Source organism: Sus scrofa, chromosome 12 (genome assembly GCF_000003025.6).
Source record: "Sus scrofa isolate TJ Tabasco breed Duroc chromosome 12, Sscrofa11.1, whole genome shotgun sequence".
NCBI classification, from domain to species: domain Eukaryota; kingdom Metazoa; phylum Chordata; class Mammalia; order Artiodactyla; family Suidae; genus Sus; species Sus scrofa.
In genome coordinates, this window is record NC_010454.4 from 1,804,498 (window position 1) to 1,825,756 (window position 21,259).

Consider the following 21,259-nt stretch of genomic DNA (forward strand, 5'->3'; position numbering starts at 1 on the left):
GCAGCCTGTCCCGGGGCAGGGACAGAGCTGCGACAGATGGTCTTCAGCGAGGGGGAAAGAGGTCCGCGGGACTGGACGGCGGGCAGAGCCCTGGGGGCCGCGGGGGCCGCGGGGCAGGACGCGCCCACCCAGACGAGGACCAGACTCCTTCTCTCTTCCTTCTAGAGACAGTAAGCAGCGGGCAGCGACGGGAGAATCAGTGAAGCACCTCCAGGCACACAAAAGAAAACTGAGAGACAAAGGAAAGCGAATTCAATTATGTCATTTTAATTATCACGAAAGCACAGGAGGAGGGCTAGGGTGGGGCAGGCTGGCACACCCTAGGGGGCTTCGTCTGCTGTGTGTGCAGAAACAAGGTCACAAACCTCCTCTTCCCTCCCGGCAGGGCTACGGGCGCCGCGCAGGACAGAATCGATGGCAGCTCCGACTGAAAAGGCAACAGTATTTGTCGCGGGAGAAATGTAAAATATCTAATTCCCCTGCTTTATAAAGTAAGAACAAAGAAGCTCCTCTCCAGAAACGGCGGGCAGCAGCAAAGCACACAGACAGAACACACTTCCGTGTCCCTCGCAGGACATGAGGCGTGGAGGGTGGTCGGAGGTGCCCACTGGGTTCCAGAGAGGGATGAGTACCAGGACTGGACCACACACAGGACAGGTGGAGTGACCTGTGTGGAGCAACACACAGCCCCCAGCGGGAATGAGGCTCACACTGCGGGAAGCAGGGCCTTGCTCAGCAGGTGCCCTCTGCTCACAGAGCGGAGAAACAAGGGCCATCCATTCACGACTTGGCCACAGGCCCTCACTGCTATCCATGCATCCATCCATCCACTTATCTATCCGTTCATTCACGCACTCATCCCTCCACCCATCCACCCATCCACCCATCCACTTATCTATCCGCTCATCTGCACACTCATCCATGCATCCATCCATCCACCCATCTATTCACCCACACGTCCATGCATCCATCCATCCACTTATCTATCCGTTCATTCACGCACTCATCCATCCATCCATCCACTTATCTATCCGCTCATCTGCACACTCATCCATCCACCCATCCATCCATCCACCCATCTATTCACCCACACGTCCATGCATCCATCCATCCACTTATCTATCTGTTCATTCACGCACTCATCCATCCACCCATCCACCCATCCACTTATCTATCCGCTCATCTGCACACCCATCCATCCATCCACCCATCTATTCACCCACACGTCCATGCATCCATCCATCCACTTATCTATCCGTTCATTCACGCACTCATCCCTCCACCCATCCACCCATCCACCCATCCACTTATCTATCCGCTCATCTGCACACTCATCCATCCATCCACCCATCCATCTATCTATTCACCCACACGTCCATGCATCCATCCATCCACTTATCTATCCGTTCATTCACGCACTCATCCATCCACCCATCCACCCATCCACTTATCTATCCGCTCATCTGCACACCCATCCATCCATCCACCCATCTATTCACCCACACGTCCATGCATCCATCCATCCACTTATCTATCCGTTCATTCACGCACTCATCCATCCACCCATCCACCCATCCACTTATCTATCCGCTCATCTGCACACTCATCCATCCATCCACCCATCTATCTATTCACCCACACGTCCATGCATCCATCCATCCACTTATCTATCCGTTCATTCACGCACTCATCCATCCACCCATCCATCCCTTCATCCGCACGTCCACGCATGCATGCATCCATCCATATATCTATCCATTCTTCCACGCATCCATCCATCCACCCACCCATCTATCTATTCACCCACACGTCCATGCATCCATCCATCCACTTATCTATCCGTTCATTCACGCACTCATCCATCCACCCATCCATCCCTTCATCCGCACGTCCACGCATGCATGCATCCATCCATATATCTATCCATTCTTCCACGCATCCATCCATCCACCCACCCATCTATTCACCCACACGTCCATGCATCCATCCATCCGCTTATCTATCCGTTCATTCACGCACTCATCCATCCACCCATCCATCCATCCACCCATCTATCTATTCACCCACACGTCCATGCATCCATCCATCCACTCATCCATCCCTTCATCCACCCATCCATCCCTTCATCCGCACGTCCACGCATGCATGCATCCATCCATATATCTATCCATTCTTCCACGCATCCATCCATCCATCCACCCACCCATCTATTCACCCACACGTCCATGCATCCATCCATCCGCTTATCTATCCGTTCATTCACGCACTCATCCATCCACCCATCCATCCCTTCATCCGCACGTCCACGCATGCATGCATCCATCCATATATCTATCCATTCTTCCACGCATCCATCCATCCACCCACCCATCTATCTATTCACCCACACGTCCATGCATCCATCCATCCGCTTATCTATCCGTTCATTCACGCACTCATCCATCCACCCATCCATCCCTTCATCCGCACGTCCACGCATGCATGCATCCATCCATATATCTATCCATTCTTCCACGCATCCATCCATCCACCCACCCATCTATCTATTCACCCACACGTCCATGCATCCATCCATCCGCTTATCTATCCGTTCATTCACGCACTCATCCATCCACCCATCCATCCATCCACCCATCTATCTATTCACCCACACGTCCATGCATCCATCCATCCACTCATCCATCCCTTCATCCACCCATCCATCCCTTCATCCGCACGTCCACGCATGCATGCATCCATCCATATATCTATCCATTCTTCCACGCATCCATCCATCCATCCACCCACCCATCTATTCACCCACACGTCCATGCATCCATCCATCCGCTTATCTATCCGTTCATTCACGCACTCATCCATCCACCCATCCACCCATCCATCCCTTCATCCGCACGTCCACGCATGCATGCATCCATCCATATATCTATCCATTCTTCCACGCATCCATCCATCCATCCACCCACCCATCTATTCACCCACACGTCCATGCATCCATCCATCCGCTTATCTATCCGTTCATTCACGCACTCATCCATCCACCCATCCATCCATCCACCCATCTATCTATTCACCCACACGTCCATGCATCCATCCATCCACCCATCCATCCCTTCATCCACCCATCCATCCCTTCATCCACCCATCCATCCCTTCATCCGCACGTCCACGCATGCATGCATCCATCCATATATCTATCCATTCTTCCACGCATCCATCCATCCACCCACCCATCTATCTATTCACCCACACGTCCATGCATCCATCCATCCGCTTATCTATCCGTTCATTCACGCACTCATCCATCCACCCATCCACCCATCCACTTATCTATCCGCTCATCTGCACACCCATCCATCCATCCACCCATCTATTCACCCACACGTCCATGCATCCATCCATCCACTTATCTATCCGTTCATTCACGCACTCATCCATCCACCCATCCACCCATCCACTTATCTATCCACTCATCTGCACACGCATCCATCCATCCACCCATCCATCTATCTATTCACCCACACGTCCATGCATCCATCCATCCACTTATCTATCCGTTCATTCACGCACTCATCCATCCACCCATCCACCCATCCACTTATCTATCCGCTCATCTGCACACTCATCCATCCATCCACCCATCTATCTATTCACCCACACGTCCATGCATCCATCCATCCGCTTATCTATCCGTTCATTCACGCACCCATCCATCCACCCATCCACCCATCCATCCCTTCATCCGCACGTCCACGCATGCATGCATCCATCCATATATCTATCCATTCGTCCACGCATCCATCCATCCACCCACCCATCTATCTATTCACCCACACGTCCATGCATCCATCCATCCGCTTATCTATCCGTTCATTCACGCACTCATCCATCCACCCATCCATCCCTTCATCCACACGTCCACGCATGCATGCATCCATCCATATATCTATCCATTCTTCCACGCATCCATCCATCCACCCACCCACCCACCCATCCACAGCCTCCGCTCACGCGGGCCGCCTCAGGGAGCTCTACCCAGGTGTTCCCTCGCATTGCTGAACCCCAAAGCCGCCCTCGAGCAGCTCTGACAGCGGCTCCCTGAGCACCAGAACCTTTGTGTGCCTAGGGACAGTCCACAGGAAAGGCATTTTCTGTCCAGTGTTGGGTCCCGTGCAGATAGGCTGCCATCGCCTTTTCCTCTGCATCCCACTCTGACAGAACAATCTGTTCCAGACTAATCCTTCTGTTAATAACACGAAGCAGTGCTGGACGAAATGTAAAAAACAACCACTTGAAAGCATCCAAGAGGGAACAAACAGGCAGAATCAGAAGGGCACAACCTTGAAAAGAGTAAGTCTAGGCAGGGCCTGCCTTAACCAGCTCACACAGCGGGGTTGCTGCTTGAGCGAGAGGCCTGTGGGATGGGAAGCCCAGCTGCCAGGAGCTTCAGCGGAAGCCTTGGGAAGGAGGAGCTAAACTTCGCGAGCTCCCCTGGGGTCCTGGATGGACCCCTGCGTGGCCCAGGCCTGGGGCCAGAGCCCAGGAACCCCAGGGACACCAGAGCAGAGGGCTGGACTGCTCCCAGCCTGCACCTGGCGGGGCGGCTTTCTGGAGACACCCGGTGGCGTGGTGGCCAAATCGCAGCCAAGGTCCAGGAGTCAGAGCCGCACCCCAGAACTGAAAGCAAAGTCAAGGGAAAGCAGCCCTACTGCCCAGGCACAAGAGCAGCTACACCGTCCGAGGGAACAGAGCTAAGTGCTCCCAGAGGAAGGTAACGGGGTCTGGTTTCTCAGCGTCTCCCTTGCCACAGCGAGCCTTCTACCAAAAATCAAGAGAAGAGTTCGGAAAACCAGGTACACAGCCGACCGTCACACTCTGGAATCCGACTTTAAAATGATACAAATAAGTTAATTGTTAACTGGGAAATACCCACCATGATAAATCTGCAGAACATACAACGTTCCAATAAACAGGAAACTAAAACAGGGGCGTGATGCAACTTTAAGACATCCATGGATGGCTCCACGCCCAAGTGCAGCCGGGACAGACTAGTCACCAAGGATGCACAAACCGTACACGGGCCGCGTCTCTTCCCTTCGCGCCGGGCACACCAGCGGTGATGAAGGAGGCTCGACAGTCCCACGAAACCGGGCGTCGGCAATTCCGACGGCAGGCTCAGCGGGGTCTGCGCAGGCTTGGGGCTGGGGCCGGGGCTCATGCACAGGCTCTGAACATCCGCTCCGCCCCTTCCGAGCGCCCGACCCCTCCTGTCTGCTGAGCCCTCAGGCCGGGATTTCTCAGCCAGGCGCTACGGATGCCCGCCTGGGGCCAGCATCCACGCCTCGACCCGCCCGAGGCCAGGGGCACCCCATCGCGGCTGTGACATCCAGAAATGTCTCCCCATGCTGCCTGAAGTCCCCTGGCGGCAGAATCACCCCTGAAGGCCACGGCCCAGCCGAGGCCCAGAGCCTCTTGCATTTTCCGGAAGTCTCTCTGCCTCCACCCTTGCCAGTGCTCCCCTCCCCTCCAGGCGCCCTCCAGCAGCAGCCAGAGGAAGTGCTGGAACAAGTCGTTTCATCCTCAGCTTTGTCCAGAGGCCACTCAGGATGAGGGGCAGGGTGCTGGCTGGGCCCACCAAGGTCACTGCTCTGCCCCACGCCTCGCTCACCCTGCTCCTGTCCTTCAGCACCCACCTCAGGGCCTTTGCACCTGCCATTCCCTCGGCTCACAACACTCTTGCCCCAGGTAACTGGAAGATTTACCCTTTGTTGTATTTATTTAGTTGGTTTTTTTTTTTTTTTTTTTTTTTTTTTGCCACACGTGTAGCTTGTGGATGTTTCCAGGCCAGGGGTAGAACCCATGCCAGAGCAGTGACCTGAGCCACTGCGGTGACAACATGGGATCCTGAATCCACTGAGCGAGGCCAGGGATCGAACCCAGGCCCTCATGGTTCCTAGTTGGGTTTGCTTCCGCTGCACCATGACGGGAACGCCTACACTTTACGTATCTGCCACACGTGTCTCCATCACAGAAGATGAGGGCAGTGAGCCGCAGGACTTCTGTTTTGTTCCCCGGTGTGTGCCCAGCACTTGGAAGGGTGCCTCCCACAGTTCTGACGCTCCGTAAACATGTGGCTGTGGTATAAGATTTAGCTCAGGAGTTTGTCGTGGCTCAGTGGTTAACAAATCCGACTAGTATCCACGAAGACGTGGGTTCAATCCCTGGCCTCTCTCAGTGGGTTAAGGATCCGGTGTTGCTGTGAGCTGTGGTGTAGGTCACAGACGCGGCTCGGATCCTGCATGGCTGTGGCTGTGGGGTAGGCTGGTGGCTACAGCTCCAATTCGACCCCTAGCCTGGGAACCTCCATACGCCGTGGGTGTGGCCCTGGAAAATACAAAAAACAAAAACAAAAAAACAAAAAAACACCCAAAAAAACAGAACAAAAGATTTATTTCAAACATTCACATATGTCCTTTTCTCCCCCATTATCCGCAAAAGCAAGTGGCGTCAAGATTTTTAAGGAACAAGTTAAAGGATGTTTGAAAAAACTCAGCTCTGTAACCTGTAAAGTATCACGTAACTGTTGGATGCTACTGTTGTGAGAATGGAAATATATTACGTTTTTTTCTAATTAAAAAAGTCCTACATCTTTACCATTAAAAATGTAACAGTACAGAAAAATTACAAGGGAAACCCGACCCCAAACCCAAGGTAACTCTTCTCACTCTCACACTAACCTCTTACAGAAGAGCCAACGGTGCTGATCTGGTTTGTTCTGGACAAAAGGACCCCCCCGCCCCCGCCCGCCACTGCCAAGCCCAAACTTCACAGCGACACGTGGGACGAAAGCAGCCGGGCCCCCGCCCTGCCGCCGCGCCCAGCCCGTGGGCATGACCTGCCTCTACCCCGGGTCTGCGTAGTTTTTATTCCCCACGAGAGGATGCGCCACACACACCATGGCATTTCGTTGGGAAACACTTCTTCCCAGCACTTCCCGACATTCTACAGGGTGCGAGGATTCCGTGGTGACCGTGCACCCCAGCGTCTGGGTGCCCCACCAGCTCCTGACCACGGTTGCTTGATCGCGTCCGTGCCTCTCTGTCCGTCAAGCCCTCTCATTTTTGGGGCAACTGAGGACAGGGCGCCTCCCCCACCCCACAGACCGAGGTCTCGGTGTGTGTTCCATTTCTGTCTTTCGCTGTAAAATCACGTGCAAGGCAGTGCACACGTCACACTGTCCCGTCTCTGGGTTTTGACAAATGCACGTGCCCAGATTCCCAGGCACAGGGCCCACGGCCGACACCCAGAGATTTCTCGGGCCCTTTCCCGCCCGCTCCTGTGCCCTCCCGTGGCACCCCTCTGACTTGCCCACTGGCTCACGCCCGACCTAGAGTTTCAGCCGCGTGCGCTCACCCCGGATGCGCCTTGGGACAAGGCCCTTCCAGCCAGTCCGACGCGTCTGAGGTGCATCCGTGCTCTCGTTTATCTCGAGAACTTCGTCTGCTGCCTCGCTGGCTGGTACCCATCCCGTGCAAAGATGGCAGCGTGGCCGCGCTGTGCGCCAGGCCCCCCACAAAAGCCAACGCAGGGACCGTTCCTTTCAGTTTGTGGGGACGAGTGTGCTGTGCGCAGGACGCGGCCTTGGCAGGGCAGCTGCCTGAGGATGCTCTCGTGTGGGTGACGAGCCGTGGTCTGATGGCTCCAGAGGGACGTGTCACTTCCTGTTTCATCAAGGCTGAACGGACACACTGGTTGACTTCTGGATGATACTGGGTTTATCAACATAAACCTGGTGCAGCAGAAACCAATCTGACAGTTATCCATGAGGATGAGGGTTCAACCCCCGGCCTCGCTCAGTGGGTTAAGGATCCGACGCTGCCCTCAGCTGTGGTGTAGGTTGCAGACGCGGCTCGGATCCCACGTTGCTGAGGCGGTGGTGGAGGCTGGCGGCTACAGCTCCGATTCGACCCTTAGCCTGGGAACCTCCATGTGCCCTGGGAGCGGCCCTAAAAAAAGGACAAAAAACTTTTTGTTTATTGTTTTCTTTGCCACACATAACTCAAATTAGTGTTTAATAAAATCTACCACTTCCTTCATAACTTTTTTACAATGATTTTAATTTTTTTCCATTATAGCTGGTTTACAGTGTTCTGTCAATTTTCTTTCTTTTTTTTTTTTTTTTTTTTTTTTTTTTTTGCCACTTATTGGGCTGCTCTCGCAGCATATTGGAGGTTCCCAGGCTAGGGGTCCAATCGCAGCTGCAGCCACTGGCCTACGCCAGAGCCACAGCAATGCGGGATCCGAGCTGTGTCTGCAACCTACACCACAGCTCATGGCAACGCCAGATCGTTAACCCACTGAGCAAGGCCAGGGATGGAACCCGCAACCTCATGGTTCCTAGTTGGATTCGTTAACCACTGCGCCACAACAGGAACTCCTGTTCTGTCAATTTTCTGCTGTATAGCAAAGTGACCCAGCCACACATACTTGTATGCATTCTCTTTTTCCTTCCTAACTTTTAAACTCTCCTTACTGATAATTCTTACAGTACTTTTGTGAGATTCCTTTTTTACATTTAAATCCTCAGTCTGTCTGGAATTTATTTCCTTAAGGTAAGAGGCAGGGATTAAGAAATTCTCAAATGTTAAGTCATGTGCCCCAAATAACACTGAGTGACTTTCCAAATGACACATTCTTATATAATAGATTCTGTTTCCGGAACTCTCTACCATGTTCCACTGACTCGGATGTCTGCTCTAACTCCACCTCAACATTCAAAATGCATTAATTTGTCTTCTTTATTTTTATGGCTGCACCTGCTGCATACGGAAGTTCCTGGGCCAGGGACGGAATCCAAGACGCAGCGTGACCTGCGCTGCAGTGGCAACACCAGATCCTTTAACCCACGCGCTGGGCTGGGGATCAAACCCGAGCCTCCACAGCGACCTGAACTGCTGCAGTCAGATTCTTTTTTGGTTTTTTTTTTTTAGTCTTCTTAGGGCCGCACCTGTGGCATATGGAGGTTCCCAGGCTAGGGGTCCAATTACAGCTGGAGCTGCCAGCCTACACCACAGCCACAGCAACTCTGGATCCTTAACCCACCGAGCGAGGCCAGGGATTGAATTGGTAACCTCATGGTTCCTAGTCGGATTCGTTTCTGCTGTGCCATGCCGGGAACTCCTGCAGTCAGACTCTTAACCCACCGCGCCACAGCAGGAACTTCCAAAATACATTTCAGTAACTAGTAGGACAAGTTTCCTTTCACAAATTGTATTTTTAAAAAAATTTTCACGGCTCTTCGCAAACATTTATCCTGCTGGTTGACCTTTAAGCTCGCTTTATCAATATGCGTCCAGTTCATGCTTAAATTCAGGGAGAACTGATAGCCTTCATCTCCTGGATCTCCTCAGGCAATGGCTCTGAGGTCAACCCTGCGTTAATTCGAACACCCCTGCGGATCAGTCAGTGACGTTTTACGGAATCTTCTACGTGAAGCTCCAGCAGGTGCTCAGCTCACCTGCTTTGTTGCTGCCGCTGTTGCTACAGTGACTCAGATTGGCCTCCCCCCCAGTGTGTTTCCTGTCGGCTATTTTTAATATACAAAAAGGGCAAAACTTTAAGGGAATTACTGTGAAGTGCGTCCCACGTGAAGCGCACACGGAATACAGACATGAGTTTGAGGGCTGCTGCTGATGGCGTGACGGTGAGCAGCGCCCAGGCCAAGACCCAGCACGTCAACGAAGCGCCTCCTGCCTTGGCACCTGCCCCCCCACCTTCCCAGAGGCAGCCCAGGCGTTCGAAGTACTGACTGTGTCTCTGAGTAATCAGTCACTGTGCTGGACGCTCGTGTGACGGCTAATGGCTTTCCAGTGGATTTTCTCATGGTTTTGGTTGCGGTTATTAAGTTAAAATTCAGATCAGACATAAACAATGCAAATTTGCCTTCTCTTCAGAATACGTATACCCTTCGCTTCGTTTTCACACCGAATTACTACACCGACTGGCACTTCCGGAGCAGTTTGCTAAATGAATCACAGTCAGACTCTCTCTCGGTTCTAACCACACTGACGCCATTGGCGCTGGAGCTCTAGCGCGTGAGGACAGCGCTGGTTTAGAGGAAAATTTCTCTTACGTAAAGGAAGCACTCTTCTATTTTTATTGTACGTTTTTATTAAAACTCATTTTTAGTTTTATCAAATAACTTCTCTCCTCTCACCTATTAAGATGACGAATTATAGTAACAGGCAGCCGAACAGAACGCCATCAAAGCAGCCCTGGAATGAATCTCACTGGGCCAGGGTTCACTGTTCTCTTACTACAGGGCGGGATTCGAATTGCTAACATTTTATTTTGAACTCATTTGCAGTGTGTGTGTGTCGGGGGGTGGGGGGGACATCCTGGCTTTGGGGCCACATCCTGGTAACTCTATGAAGAGAATAAGAACGCTTACATGGGTTGAAAGATGCCTGCACCGCAGCAGTGACAACGCCGGGTCCTTGACCGCTAGGCCACCAGGAGGTCCTGCTCACACACGGCCTTGTTACTGTTTGCTCTGGTGCACATTTCAAAGATAATTATCCGTATGCTGAATCTTCACTGTTTTATTTTTCTTGCTTCTCATTATTTTATATTACTTTCTGTCTCATGTTCTGTACTTCCGACCGATTTTGGGTTTTTTTTTTTTTTGTCCTTTTTTAGAGCTGCATCTGCCGCACATGGAGGTTCCCAGGCTAGGGGTCTAATCAGAGCTGTTGCTGCCGGCCTACGCCAGAGCCACAGCAACACCAGATCCAAGCCACGTCTGTGACCTACACTGCAGCTCACGGCAACGCCGGATGCTTAAGCCACTGAGCGAGACCAGGAATCGAACCTGCATCCTCATGGATACTAGTTGCATTCACTATTGCTGTGCTGCAACAGGAACCTCCATACCTCTGACCGAGTTTAGGGTCACAAACTTTGGAACTGAACTTGATCTCTTAAACTTTTTCCTTCTTCTTTGCTCGTTCTCTTCCTCCTGGTGTGTGCTTGTCACCCCGTATTTGTCCATTTACTTCCTGAGACCCTCTATCTGTAAGTGGGGACATAGCACAGGCTGTCCTCTTCCTCCACACCTGAGTTTACGCTGATGGGTCGGTCACCAGCAAGGCCAAACGCTGGGATAACGAGGGAACTTGGCAGCCCCATGCTGACCTTCAACCTCTGACCTCAGAAGGAAAGGGGGCTAGAGCCTGGGCTCTAAAGAGACTCCTGAACAAAGAGGCAGGGAGGGGTCCCCAGCTGGCACTCCCTGGAGGGTGGTGCGCCCTCCGCTCTCCCCCACACGCAGGGGACCGCCCTGTCCAGCAAGAAGCCGGGGGCTTGCGGGGTCTCGCTCGCAGCACTCCCTGTGCAGGTCCCGCCTGCACCCGGGTCACAGCCGGGAGAGGTGCGGCAGGTCTGATCCCCATGAGGAGTGTCTTTCAAGGTTGGATTTCAGCCCCCAAGTGCCAGCTCACCGTCCTGTGTTCTGCGCCCTGGGCAGAGCTGTGTACGCGGCAGACACACGGCTCTCTGCCAATGGAGATGCTGCGAAGCTTCACAGGCCGGACTGTTTTAACCAAGTCCTTCTGCGTATGAAGCAGCTGCCAGAGATGCCAGGCTTTAAATATTCCTTGTTAACAGGAATTTGGGGAGACAGCTCAAAGTGGCAATACACTATTAAAATAAAACAAACAAGCTCCCTGACATTCCACTTAATCTAGCAGGTTAAAAAAAGACAAAGAAGCAAAAAAAAAAAAAGCCTCCACATGAAACAGTGTGTCAATCATCTGGTATTGTAACTAAATTAAAAAGGGTGCCGCGTGCATCAGCAGGGGAAAAAGTAGGAGAGGCTTTTCCAATTTACAAACTTGAAAGAGCTGCCACTTTTAAATGTACAGGATGGCTCGCCACCCTCAGGAACTTCTGGGCCAGGATTCAGGACGAGACGTGGGGGAGGCTCAGGCTGTCTCAGGCCGCCCTTGCTGCCTCGAGGCGAGTCAGCTACAGGGAGAACTACGGGCTTCATTAGTCAGAGGAGCAGAGCCCAGCGCCTCCCCGGGCTCCTCCACAGGACGCCCTGAGCTGACCCTGTCCCGACCCCCGGCTGCAGCCTGCAGGATGTCCCCAGGGGCCCTTACGAGCCTGCTGAGTCAAAGCGCAAGAACTCCCAAGGGACCAACCCTACGTTTGGAAGGGCCCTGTCATTCTGGTTCAGAAGAGAAGGCCAGGACAATTACAGCTATCCGGAAGATGTCTTAAAAATGCGTACTTCGGGAGTTCCCATCGTGGCTCAGCAGTTACGAACTCAACTACTATCTATGAGGACGCATGTTCGATCCCTGGCCTCGCTCAGTGGGTTAAGGATCTAGCATTGCCATGAGCTGTGGTGTAGCTTGCAGGCATGGTTCGGATCTGGCGTTGCTGTGGCTGTGGTGCAGGCCAGCAGCTACAGCTCCGATTCGACCCCTACACCATATGGAGTGAGGGTGGCCCTAAAAAAGACCAAAAAAAAAAAAAAAAAAAAAAAAAAAAGGAACTTCAGTTTGGGAGAGGAAACACAAAGTCTATAATTTACTAAAAGTAGCATCAAAAGAAAATGACAGCGCAAACAACGAACATAAGATTTGGGTGATGAGTACAAGAGGGTTTATTATATTCCTGACTGTTTTGTGGATGGCCTGAAAAACTGCCCTGTGATAAAAAGGAAACAGAGAGAGAGACAGAGAGAGGGAGGGAGGGAGAGAGGGAGAGAGAGAGAGAGAGAGAGAGAGGGAGAGAGAGAGAGAGAGAGGTAGAGGGAGAGAGAGAGGGAGAGGGAGGGAGAGGGACAGGGAGAGAAAGAGAGAGAGAGGGAGAGGGGGAGGGAGAGAAAGAGAGAGAGAGGGAGAGGGGGAGGGAGAGAGAGAGAGGGAAAGGGAGAGGGAGGGAGAGGGAGAGGGAGGGAGAGGGAGAGGGAGGGAGAGAGGGAGAGGGAGAGGGAGGGAGAGAGAGGAGAGGGAGAGGGAGGGAGAGAGAGAGGGAGGGAGAGAGAGGGAGAGAGAGAGGGAGGGAGAGAGAGGGAGAGGGAGAGAGGGAGAGGGAGAGGGAGGGAGAGAGAGGGAGAGAGGGAGAGGGAGAGGGAGAGAGGGAGGGAGGGAGAGGGAGAGAGGGAGAGGGAGAGGGAGAGAGGGAGAGAGAGGGAGAGAGAGAGGGAGAGGGAGGGAGAGGGAGAGGGAGGGAGAGGGAGAGGGAGAGGGAGGGGGGGGGGGGAGGGAGAGAGAGAGAGAGAGGGAGAGGAGGCCACAGCAGACATTGCCACCCTGTTGAGTGGGCGTCAGCAGAGTGCACCGGAGACGACCCAACAGCTCAGAACTGAGCGGTTTGCTTCTCCTTCGAGGACTAGGAGGATGGAGGGGCGGCTCCCCCGTGGTCACTACGGTCGTCCTGCCCGAGGACCCGGCCACGATCCGCAGAAGCAGGACGGCAGCCTTCCTCCACGGAGGGGCGCTCCCGACCCCAGCACAGGAAGGGCAAGGAACAGGCCACAGCTCTCCTGGGACTTCTGCCAAACCTCTGGAGCCTGCTTCCATGGACCCCACCTGGTAAGCTTAGAGTCCGGCTGGCTCAGGCCCACCTCAGATGCCTCAGGCTCCTGAGCCTGACTCGGATCCCAAGGTGGATTTTATGTGATACGAAGCAAACGTCCAGGGCTGTGTTTACACTGCCTGCTGACAAAGCTACACACCGCCTGGAGGAAGGCGGGCATCAGGTGGTGGGGGGAGGCCGCAGTCACCCCAAGAGCCCCGGGCACCGTTCTGATGTGGGAGGCGTCTCCCGGGCCAGGACAGCCGCCTCGGGGCGGTGCTGAGGTGCAGCGGAGGCTGCCGTCCCGGGGACCGGAGGTCTGGGGATGGAGGGAAACAGGGCGGAGTGGCTGAAGGCAGTTTCCCGGCAAAGGCACCTGCTTAGCCCTCCCAGCAGCCGTGCCCGGGCTCTGCTCACCTAGGGTGCCAGACGGGCTTGTGGCAGAGTCAGAAAGTTAAATCTATGTAAAAAGTAACGGAGTCTTTTCAATTAAAGAGCCAAAGGCTTACATTATAATGTCTACCATGTTTATTTATTTATTTATTTTTTTGTCTTTTTTGCTTTTTCTAGGGCTGCTCCCGCGGCATATGGAGGTTCCCAGGCTAGGGGTCGAATTGGAGCTGCAGCCACCAGCCTACGCCAGAGCCACAGCCACGCCAGATCCGAGCCTTGTCTGCAACCTACACCACAGCTCACAGCAATACCAGATCCTTAACCTACTGAGCAAGGCCAGAGATCGACCCCGCAACCTCATGGTTCCTAGTCGGATTCATTCACCACTGCGCCACGCCGGGAACTCCTACCATGTTTATTCTTAAGACAGACTTCTTGCTGCCTGATGTGCTCTTTCTGTTCAAGAAGCTGCGCCCTGGACCCCCATCCATCCTCGACGTCCAAAGGCCATCCCGGCGTCGCGTGTGCCTGAGCGCACACGGACGGAGGAAATACAGCGGACAGAGGCCAGCCTGCCAGCGAACACGGAGGGCGGTGCTGCAGCACCAGAGGCCGCATCGCGCGCCCTTCAAGCGACGCCTTCCGAAGGCTGACCCTACTTAAGAAGACCAGCGCACGGTGTGCTGAGAGCAGCAGCGCGGGCCAGCTCCGCGGCGACCTAAGTGGCTCACCCCATAACCAGTCAGGCCCCGTTACAGGGACTGGAGCGGACGCCCCTGCAGAGCTCCGACGTCTCGGCACGTCTGGTGGCTCCAAGCCAAGCTTGATTCCCCTCTGGATACGAGTGAGAGAAGGAATAGCCTGGGAGGAATTTTAAGCAGGACTGGAGCCCGAGATGAGCCATGCATCACGTTCCCTCTGCGATCAAAAGACACAAAGGTGGCGTTCCTGTCGTGGCACAGTGGTGAATGAATCCGACTAGGAACCATGAGGTTACGGGTTCCATCCCAGCCCTTGCTCAGTGGGTTAAGGATCCGGTGTTGCTGTGAGCTGTGGTGTAGGTCACAGACGTGGCTCGGATCCTGCGTTGCTGTGGCTCTGGCGTAGGCTAGCAGCTCCAGCTCCGATTCGACCCCTAGCCTGGGAACCGCCATATGCCGCAGAAGCGGCCCAAGAAATGGCAAAAAGACAAACAAACAAACAAACAAACCAAACAGAAAGACACAAAGGCGGCCCCCAGCGCGTCACAGACGCTTTACAGGAGTAAGGCCGACATCCACTTCCCTTCCTTCCGGCACCAGTGGACTCCCCACAAGGAGACCCCAAGAGCCGGGAACTGGATTAGCCACCTAGCCGACTGGTCGTGCACGGCTGGTCAGCAGGCTCAGGACCAGACGCCATCCCGGCGAGGCCGCTCAGATCGCGCAGAAGGCACACGGCCCAGCGAGCAAGGCCAGGGCGCCCGGCCACAGCCCGTTACCAGCTCCAACTCCGAACCCTCCTGGGAAGAAGGCACATTGTGGAAAAGAAGCAGCGCCTTGGGTGTTTCGGGTGGAAGCCGTGAGCCAAACCCAGACAATGTGACTCGAGGGACGGAGGAAACGCAACCCTCGGCCTGGGCCCCCCACCCCTGCCCCGCTCCGGCCGCCCGCAGTCTCCAGGGAGCCCAGGGAGAGCAAGGCTGGGACAGGGCCACTTATCGAGCACCTTCCATGGCCACTGCTTGTGCGTTTGCTGTTACTCTTCCTCGCTCGCGGGTTCACGAGGCTCTGGAGCTGCCAGTCCCGTGGCTGAGGCGAGCCCCCTCCCCCCACCCTTGTGCCACCGTGAGCCCACGGGGCTGAGGCCACAGGACTGGCAGCCACAGTCCCCTCGGTGACCCAGCGCGTCATCTCGAGCTCAATGAGGGAAAGCGGGAAGAGGAGAGGGGGCGGGTGGCAGGGCGGCAGCTTGTAACCGGGGACTCCGCCGGCGCGCCGTCCAGCCAGCAGAGACGGCAGAGAAGTCGCTCCAACAGCAAACGAATGGGGTCCAGTTCTGGGGACCCCCTCTTTCGGACGGAGGCCAGCAGCCTCGGGGAAAACTCCAGCCCCGCCTCTTGCGAGTGTGGACCACGGCTGCCACGCCACCGCCCAAGCTCCCCGCTCGAGTCCGCCTCGGCTCCCGCCCGCTGTCCTCCAGGGATGGACGTCTCACGTCAAAAGGTATGTCGACCTTGCACCCCCTCCGGCCCCTGAGCTCTCCCGCGTGCTTCCCCGGGCGCCTCCCCACTGACACCAAAAGGGAAGGCGCCCCCGAGCGGCACGGCTCGCGGACACTGACGGCGCCACCGCGACTGAACTTCCCTGCACGAGACGTCGCCAAGCGAGCGCCTCGGTGAGAAGGGACGTCTTAACTGCTGTGGGAACTGAGGCTGTGCCTGTCGGCCGGGAAGCAGGTGGACACAGCCCAAACGGCAGGTCTGCGGACCTCGGGGAGAAGCAGAGCAAGCGCCGGCGGCCGACCAGAGCCGCAGCGACATCGGGCCAGGCAGAGGGAAGCAAGGCCGGACACCCCATCGGCTCCTCCGTGCCCCACCGCGCTGAACCCACCAGAAGAACGTGTCCCAGAGCCAACTCCTGGCATTCTGGGAACAAACGGGCGAGTTCCGGCTGCGTTTTCTCGTACCTGTCAAGGGTAACGTGCCTGGCGCACAGCCTGTCCTTGGGCTGCGAGGCCAGGCCGGGGGCTTGGAAGTTAGGCCGTGAGGGCGCTCGGTTAGCCACACCTGCTGACTTCTCTTCCTGGGCTCCCAGTCTCTGGTTTAGGTATCAGGTCAGTGGCCTGGTCAGGGTGCTGCCCTTCAGGGAGCCCGTCACGGACCCCACGTCCCTCTGCTCTGCAGCAGAAAGAGCCCATCACAGGATACAGAGTGGCCGTTCACCCGCCAGGCACCTCAGAGAGAGCCCGACCACTTCTTTTTGTGGCTGTGTTTATGGGAAGTGGTGTGTGGCCACAGTGAGAGCCAGGTTACCGCGGCACGTACGGGCAAACAGCGCCGAGCCCGTCCCGCCTGGTCTCGCTGAGATCGTGCGGGGCTGGGCACGGCTGAGGGGTGGTGCGGGTCAGAGCCCACACGGGGCCATCGAGCCACTGCCTCTTCAGTGACCACAGCAGGTGCCCGCAAGAGGGCTTGTTTCTGCATGAAGCACAAGAACATGGTCCCAGCTGCTGGCACGGCCAAGGCAGAGCCGTGCGGCCCCTCCCAGACGCCAGGCAGCACATTCCCTGCCCCACGAAGGGTGCACATGGGAGGTCTAAGTTCAGGCTGTGCCCCTTCCCTCCAGTCCTGGTCGTTACCATCCTAACCCCAAGTGAACATCCTTTCAATCATTTGCAGCAAGTGGAGAATGTGATCGATTAAAAACAAAAGGACATTAAAGTGAAAGAAAAAAAGTGGAGTTCCCTGGTGGCCCAGTGGGTGAAGGGCCTGGCTCGGGTCGCTGCTGTGGCGTAGGTTTGATACCTGGCCCGGGAAGTTCCTCATGCTGTGGGTGTGGCCACAAATAAAGAAATAAAAAATAAATAATATGCAAAAAAGAAAAACATTAGAAAGATGATTTCTCTGGGGTGTTTCTACCCGAGACTCCAAGAGGCAGCAGGCATATGAGGCCTGCGACCTTCCTCTTGGGGGGCCTGCGTCTCTTTGGTTCGCGTAGGAAGGAGAGAGAGCCGGGGAAGGAGCTTCTCATAACCCAAAGGAGGCGGACTGCCACCCGACGCCCATGTTCACCCGCTCTTCGTCACAGGCAGGACCTGAGGAGCACCCGCTGCAGCACAATGGGATTGGCAGCGTCTCTGCAGTGCCAGGACGCAGGTTCAGTCCCTGACCCGGCACAGTGAAAGGATACGGCATTGCTGCAGCTGCGGTGTAGGTCACAACTGTGGCTCAGATGTGATCCCTGGCCCGGGAACTCCATATGCCGCAGAGAAGCCAGAACAGGAAAAAAGAAGAAAAAAAGATAGGACCTGATATCCATTCCCAATACGGAAAGCAGAGACGCGGCCAGCCCGACACTGTGATACGGAGAACGTATGATACTGTGTGGTTGGCAAATGATGCTGGCAACGTGATTAATCCATGAAAGAAAAATATTTTTCAGGAGTTCCCCTGTGGCTCAGTGGAAACGAATCTGACCAGCATCCACGAGGACACAGGTTCGATCCCTGGCCTTGCTCAGTGGGTTAAGGATCTGGTGTTGCCATGAGCTGTGGTGGAGGTCATAGACACGGCTCTGATCTGGCGTTGCTGTGGCTGCAGCGCAGGCCAGTGGCTACAGCTTCGATTCGACCCCTAGCCTGGGTACCTCCATGTGCCAAGTGCGGCCCTAAAAAGAAAAAAAGAAGAAAAAAAACATTTTTCAGGGTTGTTAGGTACTCGTCATGCTAAAACTGCAAACATTTACGGAAGAGGTGCAATTGGTATGAGATTTTGTCTCTCTCCACAGTGGTAAACTGTATAATGAATTAATTTTTCACTTGCACGCAATAAACCAACGGCGGCCGCAGTCCACCGACTACACAGAACATTGTAAGCAGGGAGAGCTTCAACTTTCAGATTCATCTTTCCTTAGACAACTGCAAAGCTGTTCCAGGAACACACCTGTCATTCCTACAGACGCTCTCAATGTCAAAAACAGATCCAAACTCCCGAGCATACTTCTTTTTTTTCAAACTATCCTACAGACGCTCTCAATGTCAAAAACATATCCAAAGTCCCAAGCATACTTCTTCTTTTTTTTTCAAACTAAGGCTTTGGCTGTTCCTTCTTCCCTTCTTTAACGCCACACCCGAGGCGCGCAGAAGCTCGCCGGCCAACAACTGAACCCAGCGACCCGAGCCGCGGCAGTGATAATGCTGGATCCTTAAGCCACTGCGCCAAAGTATGCTTCTTTGAGACTTCCTTGCAGTATTTACAAAAATTAACTGCAAGTGGATCAAAGACCTAAACGTAGCAGCTGAAACCATAAAACTCCTGGAAGGAGGTACGTGCGTGGAAATCCTCACGACCTCCTGTGAGGCAACAGCTTCTTAACTATGACACCAAAAGCATAAGCAGCAAGAGAACATAACAGATAAAAAGGACTTCATGAAGTGAAAAACCTCCCGCGTCAAAGGACGTCACCTGGCAGGTACAAAGACAACTCACGGAACGGGAGACTATGTGCAAACACGGTGCGCGAATCATTTATCCGATCGGGGTCCGGGGCTTAGAAGACACACAGGACTCTTCCAGCCCCACAAGAGGAGGGCAGAGCACACCACTAAAACCAAGCAGAGGGTCTGAACCGTCGGATAAGGGCAGCGGAGCCCAAGGACAGAGACGCTGGGCCTGTGGTCCCCGAAGAGGTTGAAAGAGGTACCAGGGGACCCAGCAATCCCAGCCGGGTGCGCCCGGGAGAACCGAAAAGAGGGGTCGACACAAGGCGTCTGCGCGAATATCCACGGCAGCACCTACACAGCCAGACGTGGAGAGACTCGACGTCACAGACAGACAGCAGCGCAGACGAGCCCGGCCCTGGGGAGGGGCTCAGCCACGAGGAGCAGCGACGTCCGACACCCGCGGCCAGATGAGCCTCGAGAGCATCGTGCTGGGCGAGAGCCAGACTCAGCGGGTGACCTGCGAGTCGGGGCACACAACGTCCAGGACAGGCATGTCCACAGCGACAGGAAGGACATTGGGGACCGTCGGGCGGGGGGGATGGAGAGGACGGCTAGTGAGTGACGGACGCACAGTGGGCTTAGGGGTGACGGCTGCCGTACATGGCGAACACACTAAAGAGTGAGTTTTACATTGTAAAACAGTTTAAATAGTGCACTTATGTTATGCGAATGTTACCTCAACTGTAGAGTGGAGGGAAGGAAAGACGGCGAGAGAAACAAGAAAAAGACCTCACACTCCCTCACCAGAAAGTCAGGTAAAGACGGAGGCGTCAAGGGCACTGGGGAGAAGGGTCTCTGGGCCCCGAGAAGAACCTCACAGCTCGGCGAGGGCCAGGCGGACTGGGCGGCAGCACAGAACAGGCTGAGCTCAGCAGCATCGCCGTCACGCTGCAGGGCCCGTCCCTCCGGTGGCCCGCCTCCCGGGGGGCAGCCGAGGAACGGACGGGGTGCCGCCGCACGGGGCTCTGAGCTGCAAAAGGATCGAGGCAGACCAGACGCCTCTCGGGCTGTCGAGCTGCCTGGGGGAGCCGCAGACAGGCCCAGGCCCGGCCCTGCCCAGCCCGCTCTGCAGGGGTGCAGGCGGCGTGGCCCGGCTGGCCAGGAGAGGGGTCCCCACACGGACCGGCATCGCGTGTGCGCCTCCCTAGGCCTCCCCGCTCTCCGCGTGAGAACGCAAGTAAAGGAAACGCGAGAACATCAGAAAACCGCCCTTGACCTCGACCTCTTCCTACACTCGAGTTTGCGCCAACTGCTACCCCCACTTCGCCTCTCTGGTTTCTCAGGGCCGCACCCCCGGCACATGGAGGTTCCCAGGCTAGGGGTCGAATCGGAGCTACCGCTGCTGGCCTTCGCCACAGCCACAGCATCTCGAGATCCCCAGCCCACCGAGCGAGGCCAGGGATCGAATCCGCTTCCTCATGAATGCTAGTCGGGTTCGTTAACCGCTGAGCCACGACGGGAACGCCCATTGTTAACCCTCTGAAAAGTAATTATCGGTGAATCTGGCAAAACATAAGAGTGCTAATAACGTGCGATTGTAACTTGGAGTGACACAGGGCGCCATCCCGGCCCCGGATCCTCCTCCTCCCGACCGTCCGGCACTCCACTCTCGTCCACCAGGAGCTTTGGGCCGGAGGCCCCTGTGGACGCCCCATCACGCCGGCGGCAGACGACTCCATCTCCACAACCTGCCTGTCACACCGGTCCCTTCGCTGCACCCACAAACGACACACGCAAAGGAAGGCACGTTTGGTTTCCAAAAATCAATCAGGTTGTGTTGAAAACGACTCGCTCACATGTGTGTGCTTTGGAGAAGTGTAAATTAGTTCAACATTTCGGTACAGAACGTTGGTGACTGAGGTGAACTATACACTGGGGCCTCGTGACCCCATTCCTGGAAACACATCCTAGGAGACATTCTAAAAAAAGGAAGAGCCTGGTGCCGTGTGACAAAGACGAAGAGGAAAGACAGTCTGCAGACACCGACTGGACAATCATAGGGAAGTACTTTAACACGGTCTGTAAGTGTGATAGAACATTAGACGTGGAAATAAAATAATAGGTAAATAGTATAAAATGA

The 21,259-nt window shown here is 54.9% G+C and overlaps 1 protein-coding gene across 8 annotated transcripts in view; it reads right to left on the reverse strand.

Moving 5' to 3' along the window:
- The window catches only part of RPTOR (regulatory associated protein of MTOR complex 1), a 282,724-nt gene that overhangs the window by 95,377 nt on the left and 166,088 nt on the right, over nt 1-21,259 (reverse strand). The gene's annotated exons all lie outside the window — the stretch shown is intronic.